The 9,758-nt window shown below is 32.0% G+C and overlaps 1 long non-coding RNA gene across 1 annotated transcript; it reads left to right on the top strand.

Annotated features, from left to right (window-relative positions):
* Positions 1 to 7,776: 7,776 nt before the first annotated feature.
* LOC125197912 lies at positions 7,777 to 9,389 on the top strand. The gene is made up of 5 exons (XR_007172294.1): positions 7,777 to 7,806; positions 8,582 to 8,636; positions 8,719 to 8,752; positions 9,072 to 9,121; positions 9,210 to 9,389. It is a non-coding gene; the product is annotated as an uncharacterized LOC125197912 (long non-coding RNA).
* The last annotated feature ends 369 nt before the right edge of the window (positions 9,390 to 9,758 follow it).

Raw genomic sequence — 9,758 nt, 5'->3', positions numbered from 1 at the left:
TATTTTTACATAACTAAATCTGTGATGTGATGATAAATTACAGGCAGTGATATCTTTAAAGTGGGAAGTACTGGTATTGTTCATGGATCGGGACAGCTGATCAAGACAACAGATGATTCTCTACCGGGATAGGAAGAATAGTATGGAGAACGAACGATGAAGTCGTAGGGATATGAGGAAGTGATGGGGAAAGAGCAGATTGTACCGTTGTTTAGGGAAGCATCAACCAGCCTAATGGTGGAGTTTTGGTAGTTGATATCTTTGACATGGTATTTGATAGAGTTTAGATAGGTGAAGGTGGCATTGTTTTCACAGGTGAGTTCGAATTTGGGATGGCCGCAGTTGCTGGGGTCGCTCTTGAGGCGAAAAGGAGAGGTGATATTGCAAATAGCACCGCAGGCAGGATTGCACTTTGCATCAGCAGCAGCATGGATGAGTGAGAGAATCAAAGAGATGAAGTAGTGAAGAAGATGAGCTTCTGAGTTGTGTTCATGCTTGAATGTGAAGTTGAACTAATGATGATTCAGCATTCAAAATACTAATATAAGAATGGTAGGGTAGTTATGCTTATTAAGCAATATTCAAAGCTGACTCATTTTAATGACTTTTCGTAATTTTACTTATTAAATATATCTACGTAGAGTCATATTCAAATATGAGCAGCTATGTTAATTAATGCAGAAATTAGTTATGTTGATGCTGCTGTTATAAAAGATTTGGTGCAGTTCGCGCAATTTGGCATATATATTTCATTATTATAAATTTATAATGATGTAAACTCATTGTTTGTAGTAAAGTACGTAGTATATTCAATTTGTATGTTATTGAATATGTAATGCAACATAGGAGTATCATTTTTTTATAGTTAACTTTCCCTAAAATATTTCCAAAAAACATTCTACATGGAGTATAACTGATAACTGTATAGATTTTAATTTTAACAAAGGATCTCAACAAAATCCTTGCGTATATTCATTTGTTGAAATTTGCATGGAACGTGTAAAAATATCTCCAATCATGTACACTACACTTAAATACTCCCTCCGTTCCCTCATAGTTGAGGCGAAATTTTTCGCACGAAGTTTAAGAAAGAAATGTTGAGTGTGTTAAATAAATAGATAAAAAAGTAAGAAAAAGAAAAGGTAGAGAATAAAGTAAAAAGTGAATAAAGTAGAGAGAATAAGGTAAGAGAGAGTAAAGTAAGAAAGAAAAAACTTACTATAAATGAAAATGACTAGACTATGAGGAACGGAGGGAGTATATTTTAGTTTTAGTTTAAATACCACAACAAATATAGTTTGGGTTTTTCTCCAACTATTTACACTAACTCAATCATTAACTCAAACTTAAATGAATATCTCTATCCACTATCTATGTTTACTCAGAAAAGTTGAAAAAGTGTTTAAGATTTATTTTATGGGTAAATCTAAGGATATGTTATATTTTACTCAAAATCTGACATGAGATTGATTTTAGAGTACTATTGAAGCTAGCTATTTATTTAATTTTTGGTTTTAGAATCCTATTAGAGTTAATTATTTGTTTAATTTTTAGTTTTATTGAAAATAGTCTAATATGCAAGTACTTATGCCAACTAATGTATGATGACGTAAGTTCATTGTGAATTAATTTATCTTCAAATAAGTGTACCATTTTTAAGTTTTCTGGGTATATAATGACGTGTGGAATTGTGAATTACGTAATCTTCGAATAAGTGTACTATTTTAATGTTTTCGGGTCAAATTATATATAATGTAGAGAAGTGATCAATTGCTAACTTATTATTTAATTGTTAATTACAATTAATTTAAGGTTATGAGATTTTAGAAAATGTGTGGTCTATAATTTGCCAAGTGTAATTTTTATTTTTATTAATTAAATTGAAAAAGATAAAAAAAAAACTCCAAATTAGGGTATTGGATGAAAATGTCAATATAGTGTTCCAAAATATCAACTCAATGCTTTGAGAATGTCAACACAATGCTTTAAGAATGTTAACTCATTCTTATATTGACATCTACGTGTATTATATTGCATATTTTATATAGTATGTTAACATTTAGCATTGCGAAAAAATTAAAAAATTTTGTTTTTTTTTCAAATTTTAGATCGGAACATATGCATGTATGATATCGTTGGAATCCTTATGAAATTATCTTTAATTTGATATATGTTATATAAATTTAAAGTTTTAGGATTTCTTTTAAAAGTTAGTTATAACTAAACATGTAGTTAATTGATATTAATACACCTATTGATATTTTTTTGGAATTAATCATATGGTCTTATTGGCGTTTTTGTTGATCGTATTGACATTTAGGGATTAATGATCTAAGCCCTTAATTTGAAAATCTAATGGTTATTATTTAGTTGTAGTTAGCAATTAAGTTATGAGTTAGCGATATAACTTCACACGTGGAATGACATTATACAGGCCTTCAATTTTTTCATCAAATTTTAATGAGATTCAATCGTAGTTTGAAAATCAATAGGAAAATATGAGGTCCAACCTGATTGGAAATTCCCCCGATGCGATTTGTGAAAATCGAGAAGGAATCACCTCATCCATTGTATACTATATTTCATAATACATTATTAAAAAGTTGACAAATAGATCTTATTTTATGGAAAGTAAAGTTGTTTCTAATATAACATTTCCACTTAATTAAAGAAATTTAAACTACACCAAATATACAAAACGTATATATTTAAATCAATTCAGTTAATTATGCTTAATTTTAATTAAAAAAAAGTAACGTTGGATCACATTTTATAGAATGAAAAGTTATTTCAAATAATTTTTCTTGCCTCGTTCTAACGCTTCTTTTAGTTTCACTAATTCTCAATATATTTTAATAACTAATCTTGTTCTTTTCAAAAGTTATCTCCTGTAATTTTGTTAGTTGCTATATCAATAATATATTTGTCTATTAATTTTTATGTATTTTATATAAAAAAAAAACATGGCAATTAGTATTAACAACATTAGTCCATACATTAGTAATTTTTGTATCATGAAATAAGTACAAATATAGCGGAATATAAAAATCAAAATCAAAATATCATAAAAAGAAAAAATTATTGGAAAAACTTCAAGTAACAAGAAAGAAAATAGTAGTACTAAAAAGTAGAAAAATATTTAATATACAAAATTTTAAAGGTTCATAATTTATTTATTACAAACATAATCGCATATAATATGTTTGTATCAAGCGATCACGTTTGAGTTCTAAAAAAAACACAATATCAAGATAATAAAATTGATTGGAATTACTTTGTTTTGTTTATTAAAATTAAGCATAATTAACTGAAATTGATTTCAATAAATACGTTTTTGATATTTAGTGTAGTTTAATTTCTTTACTTAAGTGGAGAGGTTATATTGAAATAACTTTTCTTTCCATAAAATAAGATCCATTTGTCAATTTTTTTAATAGTGTATTATGAAAGTAGTATACAATGCATGAGTGATCCCTTCCGAAGAAATCGTTGTGACGTGGCGGTGGAACGCAACAAAGCATCCGACCATTTGTTATATATATCGGGTATAGTATGCTAACTAATTTACAGATAACTAATAACTTTCAATTTTATGTATTAAAAATATCAAAAAAAAACATAATTATATCAATGCAACATGTAAATTTAAATATCAAAACAATCAACATAAGAATATTGATAAATTTATGTATTTGTATTAATATTTTTAATATATAAAATTAATATTAATTATTAGTTATTACTATAAATTATTTAGTACATGATCACACCCTATATCAAGGGATTGCATCCGGAGACCGAAAGATGCGAAAGAAATACTAGTACCGAGCATGTTTTTTAATCGAAAGATGTAGAAAATGCTCATAACAATGCAAGTTTAGTGAAATATTTAATTATTTTTAATGAATTGACATCTAAACCACTTAGATAGCACATCATTAATTTACAACATGTGGGAGATCATAATAACTTCTTGGGGCGCAATGCAAACAATGTTAAACCTTGTAATTTTTCTTAATTTTCATAATTACTATGATAGGGCCAAATTAATTAAATTTTATTATTTTCCGAATGTTTATTTGCAAGTCATAAGTTCTAGTATTATCATAATTCCTAACCCATAAGGTTGTATGATTGCAAAAATCCAACTTAACCCAATCGAATTTTGGATTGGTCTCATTTTTGGTTGCGATTTGATTTATTAGTAAAATAATAATAATAATAATAATAATAATAATAATAATAATAATAATAATAATAATAATAATAATAATAATAATAATAATAATAATAAAAGGTCATAATTGTGTCGTCGGAATATCAAAGCTGCAGTCTTCACCCAAATCCGTTTTCTCCAGCAGATTCGTAGTTTCTCTATCTACAGGTGCTTACACTACTCCAATCTCTCTGATTTCTTCCTTTTTAACTGTCCCGGTTTTGCTCAACCTTCTCAATTTGCGATCATGGTCGATTTCTGCAATTGTCGGATGGTTAGATCTGTTGTAGTGCTAGAGCAAATTTCTCGTTCCATTGACCGGTATTTGCAGATCGTGTTGTGATATACACGTCTTTCTGTTAATTAGGCTGCCTGTGTTGATTCTCCAGTTTAACCTTGTTTGCTAGGTGTGCGATTTGAGTATGGAATTAGGCAGTGGTGATCGTTTGAATCATTAGTATTGCGATCTTTAAGTTTTTATTGTGTAGTGATCGATTTTTGGCCTAAATGAACCATGATTTGGAGATCGCATTAGAGTAGAGCTGTTGGCTTCCACTAAATTGAGTAGAGAGGAGGTAATGAGGTGAGGTTTAAATTGGATTAATGATTGGGATCTGTTGTGATTCTTAGTTTTCAGATAATGCGTAATCTGGGGAGATATCCAGTGGCTCTTGGATTTGCTGTTTACGGGAAATTTTTGTATTGAAGGGTTTTCAGTTCAATGAAAAAAAAAATGATTATTAAGTTAGTTAGGGTTATTCTGTTCAAATGAAAATCTAATGATTAAGTTAGTTGTATTAGTTGAAACTAATTGTTTCCTAACTCAGTTCACTTAATCATAATCGCCTTCTAGATCAGTGTTATGTCTTCTTAATTTGAACAATCATGTGGGGTTTCATAACTTGGAACTTCATGAAGGTTGATTTGTTTTGTAGTATGTGCACGTTTGAAACTTAAAAAAACATTACATTTGTGTGCTGAACTGCTCATAGAATGAGTCTCACTTTTTTCTATGTGTGCTTTGGTATCATGAGCAGCCAAACAAGCCAGACTTAAACAGGCAAAGAGGAGGCCGAGAAGGAAATTGCTGGGAAATTCCCTGCTCAAATGGAGCTGAATATCAAAGTAAAGTCGCTGAGGTAATACTTGAATTGGCATATGACACGATATTGTATTTCATTAGTCCCTTAATCAATCTTCTTCACTAGAAGTTGTGCTCAACACATTAGAACTCATGCTTGCATGGTAGCACAGTACTCACATTCAAAGAAAAACTCTTATCTGTTTGGTTGAACTGTTTTTCCTTCATGTGTACAAACAGTGGAGACTCGGGGCAATGTAAGCGTTTGAAGCAGAAACGGATGGAAAGATCCACCACCTGAAGGGAAAAAGCTTCCCGAATCTCCCTGACGTTGTCTCCATGCTTCTGAGGCAAGTGACTACAGTAAAGAACTAGGTATTGTTGAGCTGCGGCATGTTGTCCCGTGCTGACCCTGATACCGGAATATATGTTGGTTCACTTGTTATTTACTATTGTTTTATTTGGTGTTCCTCAATTTGATTCCTTGTTATCGAATAAAGCTGTGAGAGTTTGTGCTCAACTGCAAAATTTGTTACTTGACTTTCTTTCCTTGAGGTATTTCCAGCTTCATGCTAAATTATTATACGTAAACAGATACTTGAAATTTTTGGTATCATTTTTTTATAATTGAGTTCTTAGATATTTCCACATTGGGTCCTTGGAACTTTAAGTAATTGTGTTATTGAACTTTTATTCTTTTGAGGTTAGATCATTGACATTCGGGAAAATACTTTGTTTTCTTGGTATAACCATTTCAATATCCTCACGAGGTTCCAAATTTGGTACTGAAATTATAAAAATTGACATGACGCATTAAATTAGTTTTATTAATGATGTAAAACATGAAAGTTAGCAATGAACAGACATGTTGTTAGAAACAGGACATGTCATTTGAGCGTGTAACTCCACGGTTCTCTTGGAATAACAGCACAACCATTAAAGAAAAGAGTAGCATGCTAGTTTTCAAAACAAAAATAAAAAACAAAGAGATGAAAAGATTCAAACTCGAGTCCCATGTAAGGAATCATAACACAACTTGCAATCTTCAAGTAATGGACTTTGAGAGTTGCACAAACGATGAAAGTATGATAAATCGGGCATAGACAAAATATGACATTTTTTCTTAGATTTGTTATTATAGCAATAAACTATTATTAATATCATCTGTCACATTATTGTGTATTTCTCCTGAAAAGAGTTGAATGTGATATTGCGAAAATTGCAAACTTCACACTCCTTTATAAATCATTTTTTGATAAAATGAGGGATAAATTAGAATATGACAATTAAACTTGAATCTGTGGAATGGGCCGTGAGAGCCTAATCTTCAGACGGCCCAAGTGCCATTGGAATTTCTGATATTGAATTGTTAAAGATGAATAATAAATAAATGTAACAATAATTTAAAATGAAAAGGAAAGCGAGAACGAATTCGTCTTCTTCAGCGTGCGTACGTAGAAATTATTTAATACAGAAAGGGCAGTGGGGAAAGAGCCAGAGGTGAATTTTCTGCGAATTTGATCTATGGCGTTGTCTAGGCTACGGCACCCGGTGATCTCGCGTGCTCCGTCTCTAATCAGAGCTCGCTTCCTTTCTTCTATCACCTGCCCATTCATTTCTCAATCGGTAATTCTTAATTTTTGTTTATTCGGTTTAGCGCTGAATTTGGATGAACTTAATTTCGGTTGATTTGATAGTATCGTGATTTTTTATCCGATCGGAACTAGATGCAACGTTGTTTCGGAAAATATTGAGTGGTTCTGTGGTTGGTGAAGCTGTCAAATGCGGCGGCATTGGAATTAATCGATTGGAGAAATAAAATGTGGGGAGCAGTAGTTCTGCTGCATTTTGTTTGTTTTTAATGCCTTAGTATGAAATGAAGAATACAATTATGATGAAATGTCAGCTGGTTTATAGCGTTGACACTGTTTTACAGTATTTTGCGAACGTACAATGACAAGCTCGATCTGCATTTTTTGTTGTAATTGACATTATGAAATTTCGGAAGCTAGGAATGTTTTGTGTCCGTGGGCATTGTTCCAAGCCTGGTTAGGCTGTGGTCGTGCCACAAAGAATGATAATACTCAGATGAGTAGCACTGTTTGATGTCTCAGTTTAGATGAGTTGTTGAAGAGGACCAACGTCTTATTCAGAATCATAAGTAGCTCTTTAGTTCAGCTGCTTGCTTTCTGCATTTATACTTGCAAGCACAGATATTTAAAGGTTGTATTGTATCATTGTATGTGCTTCAGGTTCATATGGTTTTAAGACCTGTTATTTAGCCTGAATGCAATAACTGTGCTTTTCCCAAATGTTCATCCTATGTCTCTCAAATTGAATCTAGATGGTTTGACAGAATACCTGGATCATTTCCTATATTCTTCAATCTTCATACTGAATTTTCTGGTCATGTACCAATTTTTGCATTGTTTATCACTTATTGTCGACATATGGTTTGCTGCAGTTCAAGGGGTCAATACTGGTCTTGAATTTTCGAGACTTTGTTAAGGTATGCGTGTAAAGTCTTATCTTAGTTCCTTCTCTTGTTTTTTCTTCCTCAACTTCAACCTGTACTTCATGTTTTTAATTAAACATACTGGTATTTTGATTTTTAAAATTTATTGTTTGTCTCAGCTTTTTTATTTGTGCCTAACCTCATTCATTCTTCTTCTATTATAGCTTATGATCTGACTTAGTGCAAGTAATTTCTTAGCTGTCAGTTTCATCTTTGGACAGATTCCTGGATTTTATTTGTTTGTATACTCTAATTAGACAGTATAAAAGATTATTGACAGCTTTTTAGTATAGGCCAATTGCCAAAGGAGATCTGTGCTTCCACAGTTCCACTCGCTATTTGCTTGCAGATATGTAATGGGCCTTGGTGCTTTTATAGTTTAACTAGTTTTAAGTGGCTAGGGTTTGTTTTCTTATTCTTGGTAGGCTTTCATATGGCTATCAGATGGAATTATTTCCATGCATTACTCTGCCAATATTCCAAGTTTGCAGCTTATGCCAATTTAGTTTCCATAGTTAAACTCAGTAGTAGATGTCAATATTCCATCAGCAACCATTGTTTCTGATTCAGTAGTTCTTGTACATTCATTTTTATTGAATCAAATTTGATAATTGAGCCTTGCCAGTCAAAGCGATCAGCTTACATGGCAGTGGGAATGAAGAAAATTGGCAACTTTTACCCTAGCATTGGAAAATGTATTCTAACCTTTCTGTCCTGGCATATCCTCCCGTGGTCTAAAATTGTTCTCTTTCCTGATAAAATATTGCAGGCCAGCATCGATTCCATTATTTAATGGCATTTATGGCGATTCTTCTAAGATTAAGGTTGGCAGCAAAACTGTATTTTAAATATATCTACCCATCTGCACATTTTCTAACATATTCATGGGATGTTTACACTTTACAGGTCAAAATGGGTATCCGCTCCTTTTCATCTTCCGGTATAACTCTTTTCACTCAACTTGAACTTGCTATTTCAAATTTTAAATGACATTCTGGTGTCTGAACTTAATCTAGATGGCTTGGTTAAACTCAATAGCTAATTTACATGGCTTCATCCATCATGTAGTTTTTCCAAGCTTATCGTATGTATCGTATTCGTCCCAGATGTTAATGTAAAACCTTTTATGCTCAATCTTGAAATATGTTAACTCAAAAATTGTACTGTTAAATATTATCTTGAAAATATAATCAAAATGTTACTTAGTTGCTTCAATGTCTGCTTTTGTACATAATGGTCAAGTTTTATTATTATTTCAGAGATACCTGAGCATACAGTGCTTCAAATGCCAGCTTTGTCACCTACAATGGTAAATGACTGTATGTAATATATATTCGCCATAACACAAAAATGTTTAGCTCTGTCACTGGTGTTTTTATACGCTTTTCCTTTTACAGAGTCAAGGTAATATTGTGAAGTGGCTGAAGAAAGAGGGAGATAAGGTCAGTTACAATTACTGTGTCATTCAGATTTTCTTGACACAGAGCATTGTCACTTGCTATGCACACATTTAATGATTAAATACTATGAAAGTTTTAGTGCAGAAATATGTACTCCCTCCGTCCCACTGAAGATGACCCAGTTTTCTTTTTAGTTTGTCCCATTCAAGATGACCCATTACTTAAAATGGAAACCCCTTTATCTCTACTTTATTCTCTCTCTCTTACTTTACTCTCTCCCTTAACACACAAAATAAAACTACATAAACTCTAGTGCCGCCCAAGGAAGGGGTCATCCTCCTTGGGATGGAGGGAGTATAAGATATCTCAGGTAGATTAAGTTGATCTGATCTGTTTCTTTCTTCTGGATCTAATAGGTTGAAGTGGGGGATGTGCTTTGTGAAATCGAGACAGACAAAGCCACTGTGGAGTTTGAATCTCTTGAAGAAGGGTAAATTTCTGTAATTGAATCGCCTGTTGCATGTTGAAGAATTGCAGGCTCTGTCT

This window comes from Salvia hispanica, unplaced genomic scaffold (assembly GCF_023119035.1).
Source record: "Salvia hispanica cultivar TCC Black 2014 unplaced genomic scaffold, UniMelb_Shisp_WGS_1.0 HiC_scaffold_1074, whole genome shotgun sequence".
Classification (NCBI taxonomy): Eukaryota; Viridiplantae; Streptophyta; class Magnoliopsida; order Lamiales; family Lamiaceae; genus Salvia; species Salvia hispanica.
Note: the sequence above shows the minus strand (reverse complement) of the source record. Positions and strands in the feature narration are given on the sequence as shown.